This window comes from Phyllobates terribilis, unplaced genomic scaffold, assembly GCF_046119375.1.
Source record: "Phyllobates terribilis strain yellow unplaced genomic scaffold, ASM4611937v1 Scaffold_142__1_contigs__length_4687701, whole genome shotgun sequence".
NCBI classification, from domain to species: domain Eukaryota; kingdom Metazoa; phylum Chordata; class Amphibia; order Anura; family Dendrobatidae; genus Phyllobates; species Phyllobates terribilis.
This window is the reverse complement of record NW_027362902.1, coordinates 1,762,362-1,776,605: the sequence shown is the minus strand read 5'-3', so window position 1 is coordinate 1,776,605 and position 14,244 is coordinate 1,762,362. Positions and strand designations below refer to the sequence as shown.

General features: G+C 44.8%; 11 non-coding genes across 11 annotated transcripts; all 11 read right to left on the bottom strand.

Moving 5' to 3' along the window:
- Positions 1 to 788: 788 nt before the first annotated feature.
- On the bottom strand, positions 789 to 979 carry LOC141206683 (U2 spliceosomal RNA). The gene has a single exon (XR_012277229.1). It is a non-coding gene; the product is annotated as a U2 spliceosomal RNA (small nuclear RNA).
- Positions 980 to 2,094: 1,115 nt separating this feature from the next.
- LOC141206682 (U2 spliceosomal RNA) lies at positions 2,095 to 2,285 on the bottom strand. Its single transcript, XR_012277228.1, has one exon. It is a non-coding gene; the product is annotated as a U2 spliceosomal RNA (small nuclear RNA).
- A 1,115-nt stretch (positions 2,286 to 3,400) lies between these two features.
- LOC141206536 (U2 spliceosomal RNA) lies at positions 3,401 to 3,591 on the bottom strand. Its single transcript, XR_012277090.1, has one exon. It is a non-coding gene; the product is annotated as a U2 spliceosomal RNA (small nuclear RNA).
- A 1,115-nt stretch (positions 3,592 to 4,706) lies between these two features.
- Positions 4,707 to 4,897, bottom strand: LOC141206681 (U2 spliceosomal RNA). Its single transcript, XR_012277227.1, has one exon. It is a non-coding gene; the product is annotated as a U2 spliceosomal RNA (small nuclear RNA).
- Positions 4,898 to 6,012: 1,115 nt separating this feature from the next.
- On the bottom strand, positions 6,013 to 6,203 carry LOC141206010 (U2 spliceosomal RNA). Its single transcript, XR_012276679.1, has one exon. It is a non-coding gene; the product is annotated as a U2 spliceosomal RNA (small nuclear RNA).
- Positions 6,204 to 7,318: 1,115 nt separating this feature from the next.
- Positions 7,319 to 7,509, bottom strand: LOC141206680 (U2 spliceosomal RNA). The gene has a single exon (XR_012277226.1). It is a non-coding gene; the product is annotated as a U2 spliceosomal RNA (small nuclear RNA).
- Positions 7,510 to 8,624: 1,115 nt separating this feature from the next.
- LOC141205978 (U2 spliceosomal RNA) lies at positions 8,625 to 8,815 on the bottom strand. Its single transcript, XR_012276647.1, has one exon. It is a non-coding gene; the product is annotated as a U2 spliceosomal RNA (small nuclear RNA).
- A 1,115-nt stretch (positions 8,816 to 9,930) lies between these two features.
- On the bottom strand, positions 9,931 to 10,121 carry LOC141206679 (U2 spliceosomal RNA). The gene has a single exon (XR_012277225.1). It is a non-coding gene; the product is annotated as a U2 spliceosomal RNA (small nuclear RNA).
- A 1,115-nt stretch (positions 10,122 to 11,236) lies between these two features.
- LOC141206678 (U2 spliceosomal RNA) lies at positions 11,237 to 11,427 on the bottom strand. The gene has a single exon (XR_012277224.1). It is a non-coding gene; the product is annotated as a U2 spliceosomal RNA (small nuclear RNA).
- Positions 11,428 to 12,543: 1,116 nt separating this feature from the next.
- LOC141206676 (U2 spliceosomal RNA) lies at positions 12,544 to 12,734 on the bottom strand. The gene has a single exon (XR_012277222.1). It is a non-coding gene; the product is annotated as a U2 spliceosomal RNA (small nuclear RNA).
- Positions 12,735 to 13,849: 1,115 nt separating this feature from the next.
- On the bottom strand, positions 13,850 to 14,040 carry LOC141205977 (U2 spliceosomal RNA). The gene has a single exon (XR_012276646.1). It is a non-coding gene; the product is annotated as a U2 spliceosomal RNA (small nuclear RNA).
- Between the last annotated feature and the right edge of the window lie 204 nt (positions 14,041 to 14,244).

Here is a 14,244-nt window from a genome sequence, read left to right as displayed (position 1 = left end):
CTGCTGCTGCTGCTGGCTGTCCAGCAGCAGACTGAAGGTGGCTGCTGCTGTGCACAGGTATATAAAGGCTCAGAGCCTATTATGACACGCGCAGCCAGCGTTCCATTGCCACATTCCATCTACTGCAGGCAGGATACCTGGCTGGCTGAATGTCGCTGAGAAGCTCACAGAGACCGCCATAAGCAACAGTTTAACAGAATGCCACAGACTAATCAACCAAACTTTTTGGGTTGGGTTCTCTTTTATAGTCTGCAGGCATTAAATGAAAGAAGTCAGTGTTCCAGCAGAAGGAGACAACGTTTCAGAAAAGGCATTGTAGCAAACCAAAAAAGAAATTTTAAGCGCAGCAGAGTAACCAGCGCACATACCTGTTAGCTCAGGTGAGTTTAAAAGGCTGCTGTTGATAACAAGGGCATTTGCTAAATAGATGGTGTGTGTGCAACAATATACTGAAAGGTCAATTATATTGTGCAGCTTATCTCACCACCTGTAGTTATTTAGGTGAAAGCTCCAAAATGCTTGCCTAATATGTCTGTTTATCCAAAAGGAAGTAAAAAGGGAGAGCTAGAAAGATAGCATTGCATCACATTACATGGCAATGCAATGCACAGTTGCGTAGGTTGAACCAAAATGAGCTTGTAATCTGGCTTCTGCAACTTTGAACATGAAAAATCCAATGAGGAGAAGAAAAGCAAAGCCAAAGAGTCCATCCCCAAATCCGACAAACAAGCAAAATGAACAAAAAACATTGAATTCAATTCTTTCTGATTTTAGAAACTGCATTAAAGAAGGGGTGCACCGGTCCTGGAGATACTGCAATACCAGGTCAATGCGTGGAGTGGACAGAGCAAGCTCTTTTTCCATCTCCCTGTTCTAAAAATCCATTTAATATATGGTCCCCAGATAGGGGACGTATCAGATATTAAACTGATAAGAACAGATACTACACTTGATCTTAGCCAAAAGGCCGAGAAGCGATAACCAGAATTGGTTTCAAACTACGGAGCCACCCAAGGATCCTGAAAAGTCCATTTGTGGAGATGAGCTACTGGACTCCCGTTAAGAAGACATGTTGTCAACCTCTAGATCCCTTACATGCCTGCACTTTTCGGCTTGCTGCTGCTGCAATCCACGCGTTTTAGATCTGCATAACTCCACCTCTTTAAACACAGCACCTTCACCCCCTGCTGTTCCCACCCGCCTCAACACCGTTGGAAGGGAGGAGAACCAATTAAGGTGGGGGGTGGGGTGGAACGAGCAGCTGTCTACCCTTAGCAGGAGGGCTCCTGATTACATACCTCTCCTGCTGCTGCTGCTGCTGGCTGTCCAGCAGCAGACTGAAGGTGGCTGCTGCTGTGCACAGGTATATAAAGGCTCAGAGCCTATTATGACACGCGCAGCCAGCGTTCCATTGCCACATTCCATCTACTGCAGGCAGGATACCTGGCTGGCTGAATGTCGCTGAGAAGCTCACAGAGACCGCCATAAGCAACAGTTTAACAGAATGCCACAGACTAATCAACCAAACTTTTTGGGTTGGGTTCTCTTTTATAGTCTGCAGGCATTAAATGAAAGAAGTCAGTGTTCCAGCAGAAGGAGACAACGTTTCAGAAAAGGCATTGTAGCAAACCAAAAAAGAAATTTTAAGCGCAGCAGAGTAACCAGCGCACATACCTGTTAGCTCAGGTGAGTTTAAAAGGCTGCTGTTGATAACAAGGGCATTTGCTAAATAGATGGTGTGTGTGCAACAATATACTGAAAGGTCAATTATATTGTGCAGCTTATCTCACCACCTGTAGTTATTTAGGTGAAAGCTCCAAAATGCTTGCCAAATATGTCTGTTTATCCAAAAGGAAGTAAAAAGGGAGAGCTAGAAAGATAGCATTGCATCACATTACATGGCAATGCAATGCACAGTTGCTGAAGTTGAACCAAAATGAGCTTGTAATCTGGCTTCTGCAACTTTGAACATGAAAAATCCAATGAGGAGAAGAAAAGCAAAGCCAAAGAGTCCATCCCCAAATCCGACAAACAAGCAAAATGAACAAAAAACATTGAATTCAATTCTTTCTGATTTTAGAAACTGCATTAAAGAAGGGGTGCACCGGTCCTGGAGATACTGCAATACCAGGTCAATGCGTGGAGTGGACAGAGCAAGCTCTTTTTCCATCTCCCTGTTCTAAAAATCCATTTAATATATGGTCCCCAGATAGGGGACGTATCAGATATTAAACTGATAAGAACAGATACTACACTTGATCTTAGCCAAAAGGCCGAGAAGCGATAACCAGAATTGGTTTCAAACTACGGAGCCACCCAAGGATCCTGAAAAGTCCATTTGTGGAGATGAGCTCCTGGACTCCCGTTAAGAAGACATGTTGTCAACCTCTAGATCCCTTACATGCCTGCACTTTTCGGCTTGCTGCTGCTGCAATCCACGCGTTTTAGATCTGCATAACTCCACCTCTTTAAACACAGCACCTTCACCCCCTGCTGTTCCCACCCGCCTCAACACCGTTGGAAGGGAGGAGAACCAATTAAGGCGGGGGGTGGGGTGGAACGAGCAGCTGTCTACCCTTAGCAGGAGGGCTCCTGATTACATACCTCTCCTGCTGCTGCTGCTGCTGGCTGTCCAGCAGCAGACTGAAGGTGGCTGCTGCTGTGCACAGGTATATAAAGGCTCAGAGCCTATTATGACACGCGCAGCCAGCGTTCCATTGCCACATTCCATCTACTGCAGGCAGGATACCTGGCTGGCTGAATGTCGCTGAGAAGCTCACAGAGACCGCCATAAGCAACAGTTTAACAGAATGCCACAGACTAATCAACCAAACTTTTTGGGTTGGGTTCTCTTTTATAGTCTGCAGGCATTAAATGAAAGAAGTCAGTGTTCCAGCAGAAGGAGACAACGTTTCAGAAAAGGCATTGTAGCAAACCAAAAAAGAAATTTTAAGCGCAGCAGAGTAACCAGCGCACATACCTGTTAGCTCAGGTGAGTTTAAAAGGCTGCTGTTGATAACAAGGGCATTTGCTAAATAGATGGTGTGTGTGCAACAATATACTGAAAGGTCAATTATATTGTGCAGCTTATCTCACCACCTGTAGTTATTTAGGTGAAAGCTCCAAAATGCTTGCCTAATATGTCTGTTTATCCAAAAGGAAGTAAAAAGGGAGAGCTAGAAAGATAGCATTGCATCACATTACATGGCAATGCAATGCACAGTTGCTGAAGTTGAACCAAAATGAGCTTGTAATCTGGCTTCTGCAACTTTGAACATGAAAAATCCAATGAGGAGAAGAAAAGCAAAGCCAAAGAGTCCATCCCCAAATCCGACAAACAAGCAAAATGAACAAAAAACATTGAATTCAATTCTTTCTGATTTTAGAAACTGCATTAAAGAAGGGGTGCACCGGTCCTGGAGATACTGCAATACCAGGTCAATGCGTGGAGTGGATAGAGCAAGCTCTTTTTCCATCTCCCTGTTCTAAAAATCCATTTAATATATGGTCCCCAGATAGGGGACGTATCAGATATTAAACTGATAAGAACAGATACTACACTTGATCTTAGCCAAAAGGCCGAGAAGCGATAACCAGAATTGGTTTCAAACTACGGAGCCACCCAAGGATCCTGAAAAGTCCATTTGTGGAGATGAGCTCCTGGACTCCCGTTAAGAAGACATGTTGTCAACCTCTAGATCCCTTACATGCCTGCACTTTTCGGCTTGCTGCTGCTGCAATCCACGCGTTTTAGATCTGCATAACTCCACCTCTTTAAACACAGCACCTTCACCCTCTGCTGTTCCCACCCGCCTCAACACCGTTGGAAGGGAGGAGAACCAATTAAGGCGGGGGGTGGGGTGGAACGAGCAGCTGTCTACCCTTAGCAGGAGGGCTCCTGATTACATACCTCTCCTGCTGCTGCTGCTGCTGGCTGTCCAGCAGCAGACTGAAGGTGGCTGCTGCTGTGCACAGGTATATAAAGGCTCAGAGCCTATTATGACACGCGCAGCCAGCATTCCATTGCCACATTCCATCTACTGCAGGCAGGATACCTGGCTGGCTGAATGTCGCTGAGAAGCTCACAGAGACCGCCATAAGCAACAGTTTAACAGAATGCCACAGACTAATCAACCAAACTTTTTGGGTTGGGTTCTCTTTTATAGTCTGCAGGCATTAAATGAAAGAAGTCAGTGTTCCAGCAGAAGGAGACAACGTTTCAGAAAAGGCATTGTAGCAATCCAAAAAAGAAATTTTAAGCGCAGCAGAGTAACCAGCGCACATACCTGTTAGCTCAGGTGAGTTTAAAAGGCTGCTGTTGATAACAAGGGCATTTGCTAAATAGATGGTGTGTGTGCAACAATATACTGAAAGGTCAATTATATTGTGCAGCTTATCTCACCACCTGTAGTTATTTAGGTGAAAGCTCCAAAATGCTTGCCTAATATGTCTGTTTATCCAAAAGGAAGTAAAAAGGGAGAGCTAGAAAGATAGCATTGCATCACATTACATGGCAATGCAATGCACAGTTGCTGAAGTTGAACCAAAATGAGCTTGTAATCTGGCTTCTGCAACTTTGAACATGAAAAATCCAATGAGGAGAAGAAAAGCAAAGCCAAAGAGTCCATCCCCAAATCCGACAAACAAGCAAAATGAACAAAAAACATTGAATTCAATTCTTTCTGATTTTAGAAACTGCATTAAAGAAGGGGTGCACCGGTCCTGGAGATACTGCAATACCAGGTCAATGCGTGGAGTGGACAGAGCAAGCTCTTTTTCCATCTCCCTGTTCTAAAAATCCATTTAATATATGGTCCCCAGATAGGGGACGTATCAGATATTAAACTGATAAGAACAGATACTACACTTGATCTTAGCCAAAAGGCCGAGAAGCGATAACCAGAATTGGTTTCAAACTACGGAGCCACCCAAGGATCCTGAAAAGTCCATTTGTGGAGATGAGCTCCTGGACTCCCGTTAAGAAGACATGTTGTCAACCTCTAGATCCCTTACATGCCTGCACTTTTCGGCTTGCTGCTGCTGCAATCCACGCGTTTTAGATCTGCATAACTCCACCTCTTTAAACACAGCACCTTCACCCCCTGCTGTTCCCACCCGCCTCAACACCGTTGGAAGGGAGGAGAACCAATTAAGGCGGGGGGTGGGGTGGAACGAGCAGCTGTCTACCCTTAGCAGGAGGGCTTCTGATTACATACCTCTCCTGCTGCTGCTGCTGCTGGCTGTCCAGCAGCAGACTGAAGGTGGCTGCTGCTGTGCACAGGTATATAAAGGCTCAGAGCCTATTATGACACGCGCAGCCAGCGTTCCATTGCCACATTCCATCTACTGCAGGCAGGATACCTGGCTGGCTGAATGTCGCTGAGAAGCTCACAGAGACCGCCATAAGCAACAGTTTAACAGAATGCCACAGACTAATCAACCAAACTTTTTGGGTTGGGTTCTCTTTTATAGTCTGCAGGCATTAAATGAAAGAAGTCAGTGTTCCAGCAGAAGGAGACAACGTTTCAGAAAAGGCATTGTAGCAAACCAAAAAAGAAATTTTAAGCGCAGCAGAGTAACCAGCGCACATACCTGTTAGCTCAGGTGAGTTTAAAAGGCTGCTGTTGATAACAAGGGCATTTGCTAAATAGATGGTGTGTGTGCAACAATATACTGAAAGGTCAATTATATTGTGCAGCTTATCTCACCACCTGTAGTTATTTAGGTGAAAGCTCCAAAATGCTTGCCTAATATGTCTGTTTATCCAAAAGGAAGTAAAAAGGGAGAGCTAGAAAGATAGCATTGCATCACATTACATGGCAATGCAATGCACAGTTGCTGAAGTTGAACCAAAATGAGCTTGTAATCTGGCTTCTGCAACTTTGAACATGAAAAATCCAATGAGGAGAAGAAAAGCAAAGCCAAAGAGTCCATCCCCAAATCCGACAAACAAGCAAAATGAACAAAAAACATTGAATTCAATTCTTTCTGATTTTAGAAACTGCATTAAAGAAGGGTTGCACCGGTCCTGGAGATACTGCAATACCAGGTCAATGCGTGGAGTGGACAGAGCAAGCTCTTTTTCCATCTCCCTGTTTTAAAAATCCATTTAATATATGGTCCCCAGATAGGGGACGTATCAGATATTAAACTGATAAGAACAGATACTACACTTGATCTTAGCCAAAAGGCCGAGAAGCGATAACCAGAATTGGTTTCAAACTACGGAGCCACCCAAGGATCCTGAAAAGTCCATTTGTGGAGATGAGCTCCTGGACTCCCGTTAAGAAGACATGTTGTCAACCTCTAGATCCCTTACATGCCTGCACTTTTCGGCTTGCTGCTGCTGCAATCCACGCGTTTTAGATCTGCATAACTCCACCTCTTTAAACACAGCACCTTCACCCCCTGCTGTTCCCACCCGCCTCAACACCGTTGGAAGGGAGGAGAACCAATTAAGGCGGGGGGTGGGGTGGAACGAGCAGCTGTCTACCCTTAGCAGGAGGGCTCCTGATTACATACCTCTCCTGCTGCTGCTGCTGCTGGCTGTCCAGCAGCAGACTGAAGGTGGCTGCTGCTGTGCACAGGTATATAAAGGCTCAGAGCCTATTATGACACGCGCAGCCAGCGTTCCATTGCCACATTCCATCTACTGCAGGCAGGATACCTGGCTGGCTGAATGTCGCTGAGAAGCTCACAGAGACCGCCATAAGCAACAGTTTAACAGAATGCCACAGACTAATCAACCAAACTTTTTGGGTTGGGTTCTCTTTTATAGTCTGCAGGCATTAAATGAAAGAAGTCAGTGTTCCAGCAGAAGGAGACAACGTTTCAGAAAAAGCATTGTAGCAAACCAAAAAAGAAATTTTAAGCGCAGCAGAGTAACCAGCGCACATACCTGTTAGCTCAGGTGAGTTTAAAAGGCTGCTGTTGATAACAAGGGCATTTGCTAAATAGATGGTGTGTGTGCAACAATATACTGAAAGGTCAATTATATTGTGCAGCTTATCTCACCACCTGTAGTTATTTAGGTGAAAGCTCCAAAATGCTTGCCTAATATGTCTGTTTATCCAAAAGGAAGTAAAAAGGGAGAGCTAGAAAGATAGCATTGCATCACATTACATGGCAATGCAATGCACAGTTGCTGAAGTTGAACCAAAATGAGCTTGTAATCTGGCTTCTGCAACTTTGAACATGAAAAATCCAATGAGGAGAAGAAAAGTAAAGCCAAAGAGTCCATCCCCAAATCCGACAAACAAGCAAAATGAACAAAAAACATTGAATTCAATTCTTTCTGATTTTAGAAACTGCATTAAAGAAGGGGTGCACCGGTCCTGGAGATACTGCAATACCAGGTCAATGCGTGGAGTGGACAGAGCAAGCTCTTTTTCCATCTCCCTGTTCTAAAAATCCATTTAATATATGGTCCCCAGATAGGGGACGTATCAGATATTAAACTGATAAGAACAGATACTACACTTGATCTTAGCCAAAAGGCCGAGAAGCGATAACCAGAATTAGTTTCAAACTACGGAGCCACCCAAGGATCCTGAAAAGTCCATTTGTGGAGATGAGCTCCTGGACTCCCGTTAAGAAGACATGTTGTCAACCTCTAGATCCCTTACATGCCTGCACTTTTCGGCTTGCTGCTGCTGCAATCCACGCGTTTTAGATCTGCATAACTCCACCTCTTTAAACACAGCACCTTCACCCCCTGCTGTTCCCACCCGCCTCAACACCGTTGGAAGGGAGGAGAACCAATTAAGGCGGGGGGTGGGGTGGAACGAGCAGCTGTCTACCCTTAGCAGGAGGGCTCCTGATTACATACCTCTCCTGCTGCTGCTGCTGCTGGCTGTCCAGCAGCAGACTGAAGGTGGCTGCTGCTGTGCACAGGTATATAAAGGCTCAGAGCCTATTATGACACGCGCAGCCAGCGTTCCATTGCCACATTCCATCTACTGCAGGCAGGATACCTGGCTGGCTGAATGTCGCTGAGAAGCTCACAGAGACCGCCATAAGCAACAGTTTAACAGAATGCCACAGACTAATCAACCAAACTTTTTGGGTTGGGTTCTCTTTTATAGTCTGCAGGCATTAAATGAAAGAAGTCAGTGTTCCAGCAGAAGGAGACAACGTTTCAGAAAAGGCATTGTAGCAAACCAAAAAAGAAATTTTAAGCGCAGCAGAGTAACCAGCGCACATACCTGTTAGCTCAGGTGAGTTTAAAAGGCTGCTGTTGATAACAAGGGCATTTGCTAAATAGATGGTGTGTGTGCAACAATATACTGAAAGGTCAATTATATTGTGCAGCTTATCTCACCACCTGTAGTTATTTAGGTGAAAGCTCCAAAATGCTTGCCTAATATGTCTGTTTATCCAAAAGGAAGTAAAAAGGGAGAGCTAGAAAGATAGCATTGCATCACATTACATGGCAATGCAATGCACAGTTGCTGAAGTTGAACCAAAATGAGCTTGTAATCTGGCTTCTGCAACTTTGAACATGAAAAATCCAATGAGGAGAAGAAAAGCAAAGCCAAAGAGTCCATCCCCAAATCCGACAAACAAGCAAAATGAACAAAAAACATTGAATTCAATTCTTTCTGATTTTAGAAACTGCATTAAAGAAGGGTTGCACCGGTCCTGGAGATACTGCAATACCAGGTCAATGCGTGGAGTGGACAGAGCAAGCTCTTTTTCCATCTCCCTGTTCTAAAAATCCATTTAATATATGGTCCCCAGATAGGGGACGTATCAGATATTAAACTGATAAGAACAGATACTACACTTGATCTTAGCCAAAAGGCCGAGAAGCGATAACCAGAATTGGTTTCAAACTACGGAGCCACCCAAGGATCCTGAAAAGTCCATTTGTGGAGATGAGCTCCTGGACTCCCGTTAAGAAGACATGTTGTCAACCTCTAGATCCCTTACATGCCTGCACTTTTCGGCTTGCTGCTGCTGCAATCCACGCGTTTTAGATCTGCATAACTCCACCTCTTTAAACACAGCACCTTCACCCCCTGCTGTTCCCACCCGCCTCAACACCGTTGGAAGGGAGGAGAACCAATTAAGGCGGGGGGTGGGGTGGAACGAGCAGCTGTCTACCCTTAGCAGGAGGGCTCCTGATTACATACCTCTCCTGCTGCTGCTGCTGCTGGCTGTCCAGCAGCAGACTGAAGGTGGCTGCTGCTGTGCACAGGTATATAAAGGCTCAGAGCCTATTATGACACGCGCAGCCAGCGTTCCATTGCCACATTCCATCTACTGCAGGCAGGATACCTGGCTGGCTGAATGTTGCTGAGAAGCTCACAGAGACCGCCATAAGCAACAGTTTAACAGAATGCCACAGACTAATCAACCAAACTTTTTGGGTTGGGTTCTCTTTTATAGTCTGCAGGCATTAAATGAAAGAAGTCAGTGTTCCAGCAGAAGGAGACAACGTTTCAGAAAAGGCATTGTAGCAAACCAAAAAAGAAATTTTAAGCGCAGCAGAGTAACCAGCGCACATACCTGTTAGCTCAGGTGAGTTTAAAAGGCTGCTGTTGATAACAAGGGCATTTGCTAAATAGATGGTGTGTGTGCAACAATATACTGAAAGGTCAATTATATTGTGCAGCTTATCTCACCACCTGTAGTTATTTAGGTGAAAGCTCCAAAATGCTTGCCTAATATGTCTGTTTATCCAAAAGGAAGTAAAAAGGGAGAGCTAGAAAGATAGCATTGCATCACATTACATGGCAATGCAATGCACAGTTGCTGAAGTTGAACCAAAATGAGCTTGTAATCTGGCTTCTGCAACTTTGAACATGAAAAATCCAATGAGGAGAAGAAAAGTAAAGCCAAAGAGTCCATCCCCAAATCCGACAAACAAGCAAAATGAACAAAAAACATTGAATTCAATTCTTTCTGATTTTAGAAACTGCATTAAAGAAGGGGTGCACCGGTCCTGGAGATACTGCAATACCAGGTCAATGCGTGGAGTGGACAGAGCAAGCTCTTTTTCCATCTCCCTGTTCTAAAAATCCATTTAATATATGGTCCCCAGATAGGGGACGTATCAGATATTAAACTGATAAGAACAGATACTACACTTGATCTTAGCCAAAAGGCCGAGAAGCGATAACCAGAATTAGTTTCAAACTACGGAGCCACCCAAGGATCCTGAAAAGTCCATTTGTGGAGATGAGCTCCTGGACTCCCGTTAAGAAGACATGTTGTCAACCTCTAGATCCCTTACATGCCTGCACTTTTCGGCTTGCTGCTGCTGCAATCCACGCGTTTTAGATCTGCATAACTCCACCTCTTTAAACACAGCACCTTCACCCCCTGCTGTTCCCACCCGCCTCAACACCGTTGGAAGGGAGGAGAACCAATTAAGGCGGGGGGTGGGGTGGAACGAGCAGCTGTCTACCCTTAGCAGGAGGGCTCCTGATTACATACCTCTCCTGCTGCTGCTGCTGCTGGCTGTCCAGCAGCAGACTGAAGGTGGCTGCTGCTGTGCACAGGTATATAAAGGCTCAGAGCCTATTATGACACGCGCAGCCAGCGTTCCATTGCCACATTCCATCTACTGCAGGCAGGATACCTGGCTGGCTGAATGTCGCTGAGAAGCTCACAGAGACCGCCATAAGCAACAGTTTAACAGAATGCCACAGACTAATCAACCAAACTTTTTGGGTTGGGTTCTCTTTTATAGTCTGCAGGCATTAAATGAAAGAAGTCAGTGTTCCAGCAGAAGGAGACAACGTTTCAGAAAAGGCATTGTAGCAAACCAAAAAAGAAATTTTAAGCGCAGCAGAGTAACCAGCGCACATACCTGTTAGCTCAGGTGAGTTTAAAAGGCTGCTGTTGATAACAAGGGCATTTGCTAAATAGATGGTGTGTGTGCAACAATATACTGAAAGGTCAATTATATTGTGCAGCTTATCTCACCACCTGTAGTTATTTAGGTGAAAGCTCCAAAATGCTTGCCTAATATGTCTGTTTATCCAAAAGGAAGTAAAAAGGGAGAGCTAGAAAGATAGCATTGCATCACATTACATGGCAATGCAATGCACAGTTGCTGAAGTTGAACCAAAATGAGCTTGTAATCTGGCTTCTGCAACTTTGAACATGAAAAATCCAATGAGGAGAAGAAAAGCAAAGCCAAAGAGTCCATCCCCAAATCCGACAAACAAGCAAAATGAACAAAAAACATTGAATTCAATTCTTTCTGATTTTTGAAACTGCATTAAAGAAGGGGTGCACCGGTCCTGGAGATACTGCAATACCAGGTCAATGCGTGGAGTGGACAGAGCAAGCTCTTTTTCCATCTCCCTGTTCTAAAAATCCATTTAATATATGGTCCCCAGATAGGGGACGTATCAGATATTAAACTGATAAGAACAGATACTACACTTGATCTTAGCCAAAAGGCCGAGAAGCGATAACCAGAATTGGTTTCAAACTACGGAGCCACCCAAGGATCCTGAAAAGTCCATTTGTGGAGATGAGCTCCTGGACTCCCGTTAAGAAGACATGTTGTCAACCTCTAGATCCCTTACATGCCTGCACTTTTCGGCTTGCTGCTGCTGCAATCCACGCGTTTTAGATCTGCATAACTCCACCTCTTTAAACACAGCACCTTCACCCCCTGCTGTTCCCACCCGCCTCAACACCGTTGGAAGGGAGGAGAACCAATTAAGGCGGGAGGGTGGGGTGGAACGAGCAGCTGTCTACCCTTAGCAGGAGGGCTCCTGATTACATACCTCTCCTGCTGCTGCTGCTGCTGGCTGTCCAGCAGCAGACTGAAGGTGGCTGCTGCTGTGCACAGGTATATAAAGGCTCAGAGCCTATTATGACACGCGCAGCCAGCGTTCCATTGCCACATTCCATCTACTGCAGGCAGGATACCTGGCTGGCTGAATGTCGCTGAGAAGCTCACAGAGACCGCCATAAGCAACAGTTTAACAGAATGCCACAGACTAATCAACCAAACTTTTTGGGTTGGGTTCTCTTTTATAGTCTGCAGGCATTAAATGAAAGAAGTCAGTGTTCCAGCAGAAGGAGACAACGTTTCAGAAAAGGCATTGTAGCAAACCAAAAAAGAAATTTTAAGCGCAGCAGAGTAACCAGCGCACATACCTGTTAGCTCAGGTGAGTTTAAAAGGCTGCTGTTGATAACAAGGGCATTTGCTAAATAGATGGTGTGTGTGCAACAATATACTGAAAGGTCAATTATATTGTGCAGCTTATCTCACCACCTGTAGTTATTTAGGTGAAAGCTCCAAAATGCTTGAATAATATGTCTGTTTATCCAAAAGGAAGTAAAAAGGGAGAGCTAGAAAGATAGCATTGCATCACATTACATGGCAATGCAATGCACAGTTGCTGAAGTTGAACCAAAATGAGCTTGTAATCTGCCTTCTGCAACTTTGAACATGAAAAATCCAATGAGGAGAAGAAAAGCAAAGCCAAAGAGTCCATCCCCAAATCCGACAAACAAGCAAAATGAACAAAAAACATTGAATTCAATTCTTTCTGATTTTAGAAACTGCATTAAAGAAGGGGTGCACCGGTCCTGGAGATACTGCAATACCAGGTCAATGCGTGGAGTGGACAGAGCAAGCTCTTTTTCCATCTCCCTGTTCTAAAAATCCATTTAATATATGGTCCCCAGATAGGGGACGTATCAGATATTAAACTGATAAGAACAGATACTACACTTGATCTTAGCCAAAAGGCCGAGAAGCGATAACCAGAATTGGTTTCAAACTACGGAGCCACCCAAGGATCCTGAAAAGTCCATTTGTGGAGATGAGCTCCTGGACTCCCGTTAAGAAGACATGTTGTCAACCTCTAGATCCCTTACATGCCTGCACTTTTCGGCTTGCTGCTGCTGCAATCCACGCGTTTTAGATCTGCATAACTCCACCTCTTTAAACACAGCACCTTCACCCCCTGCTGTTCCCACCCGCCTCAACACCGTTGGAAGGGAGGAGAACCAATTAAGGCGGGGGGTGGGGTGGAACGAGCAGCTGTCTACCCTTAGCAGGAGGGCTCCTGATTACATACCTCTCCTGCTGCTGCTGCTGCTGGCTGTCCAGCAGCAGACTGAAGGTGGCTGCTGCTGTGCACAGGTATATAAAGGCTCAGAGCCTATTATGACACGCGCAGCCAGCGTTCCATTGCCACATTCCATCTACTGCAGGCAGGATACCTGGCTGGCTGAATGTCGCTGAGAAGCTCACAGAGACCGCCATAAGCAACAGTTTAACAGAATGCCAGAGACTAATCAACCAAACTTTTTGGGTTGGGTTCTCTTTTATAGTCTGCAGGCATTAAATGAAAGAAGTCAGTGTTCCAGCAGAAGGAGACAACGTTTCAGAAAAGGCATTGTAGCAAACCAAAAAAGAAATTTTAAGCGCAGCAGAGTAACCAGCGCACATACCTGTTAGCTCAGGTGAGTTTAAAAGGCTGCTGTTGATAACAAGGGCATTTGCTAAATAGATGGTGTGTGTGCAACAATATACTGAAAGGTCAATTATATTGTGCAGCTTATCTCACCACCTGTAGTTATTTAGGTGAAAGCTCCAAAATGCTTGTCTAATATGTCTGTTTATCCAAAAGGAAGTAAAAAGGGAGAGCTAGAAAGATAGCATTGCATCACATTACATGGCAATGCAATGCACAGTTGCTGAAGTTGAACCAAAATGAGCTTGTAATCTGCCTTCTGCAACTTTGAACATGAAAAATCCAATGAGGAGAAGAAAAGCAAAGCCAAAGAGTCCATCCCCAAATCCGACAAACAAGCAAAATGAACAAAAAACATTGAATTCAATTCTTTCTGATTTTAGAAACTGCATTAAAGAAGGGTTGCACCGGTCCTGGAGATACTGCAATACCAGGTCAATGCGTGGAGTGGACAGAGCAAGCTCTTTTTCCATCTCCCTGTTCTAAAAATCCATTTAATATATGGTCCCCAGATAGGGGACGTATCAGATATTAAACTGATAAGAACAGATACTACACTTGATCTTAGCCAAAAGGCCGAGAAGCGATAACCAGAATTGGTTTCAAACTACGGAGCCACCCAAGGATCCTGAAAAGTCCATTTGTGGAGATGAGCTCCTGGACTCCCGTTAAGAAGACATGTTGTCAACCTCTAGATCCCTTACATGCCTGCACTTTTCGGCTTGCTGCTGCTGCAATCCACGCGTTTTAGATCTGCATAACTCCACCTCTTTAAACACAGCACCTTCACCC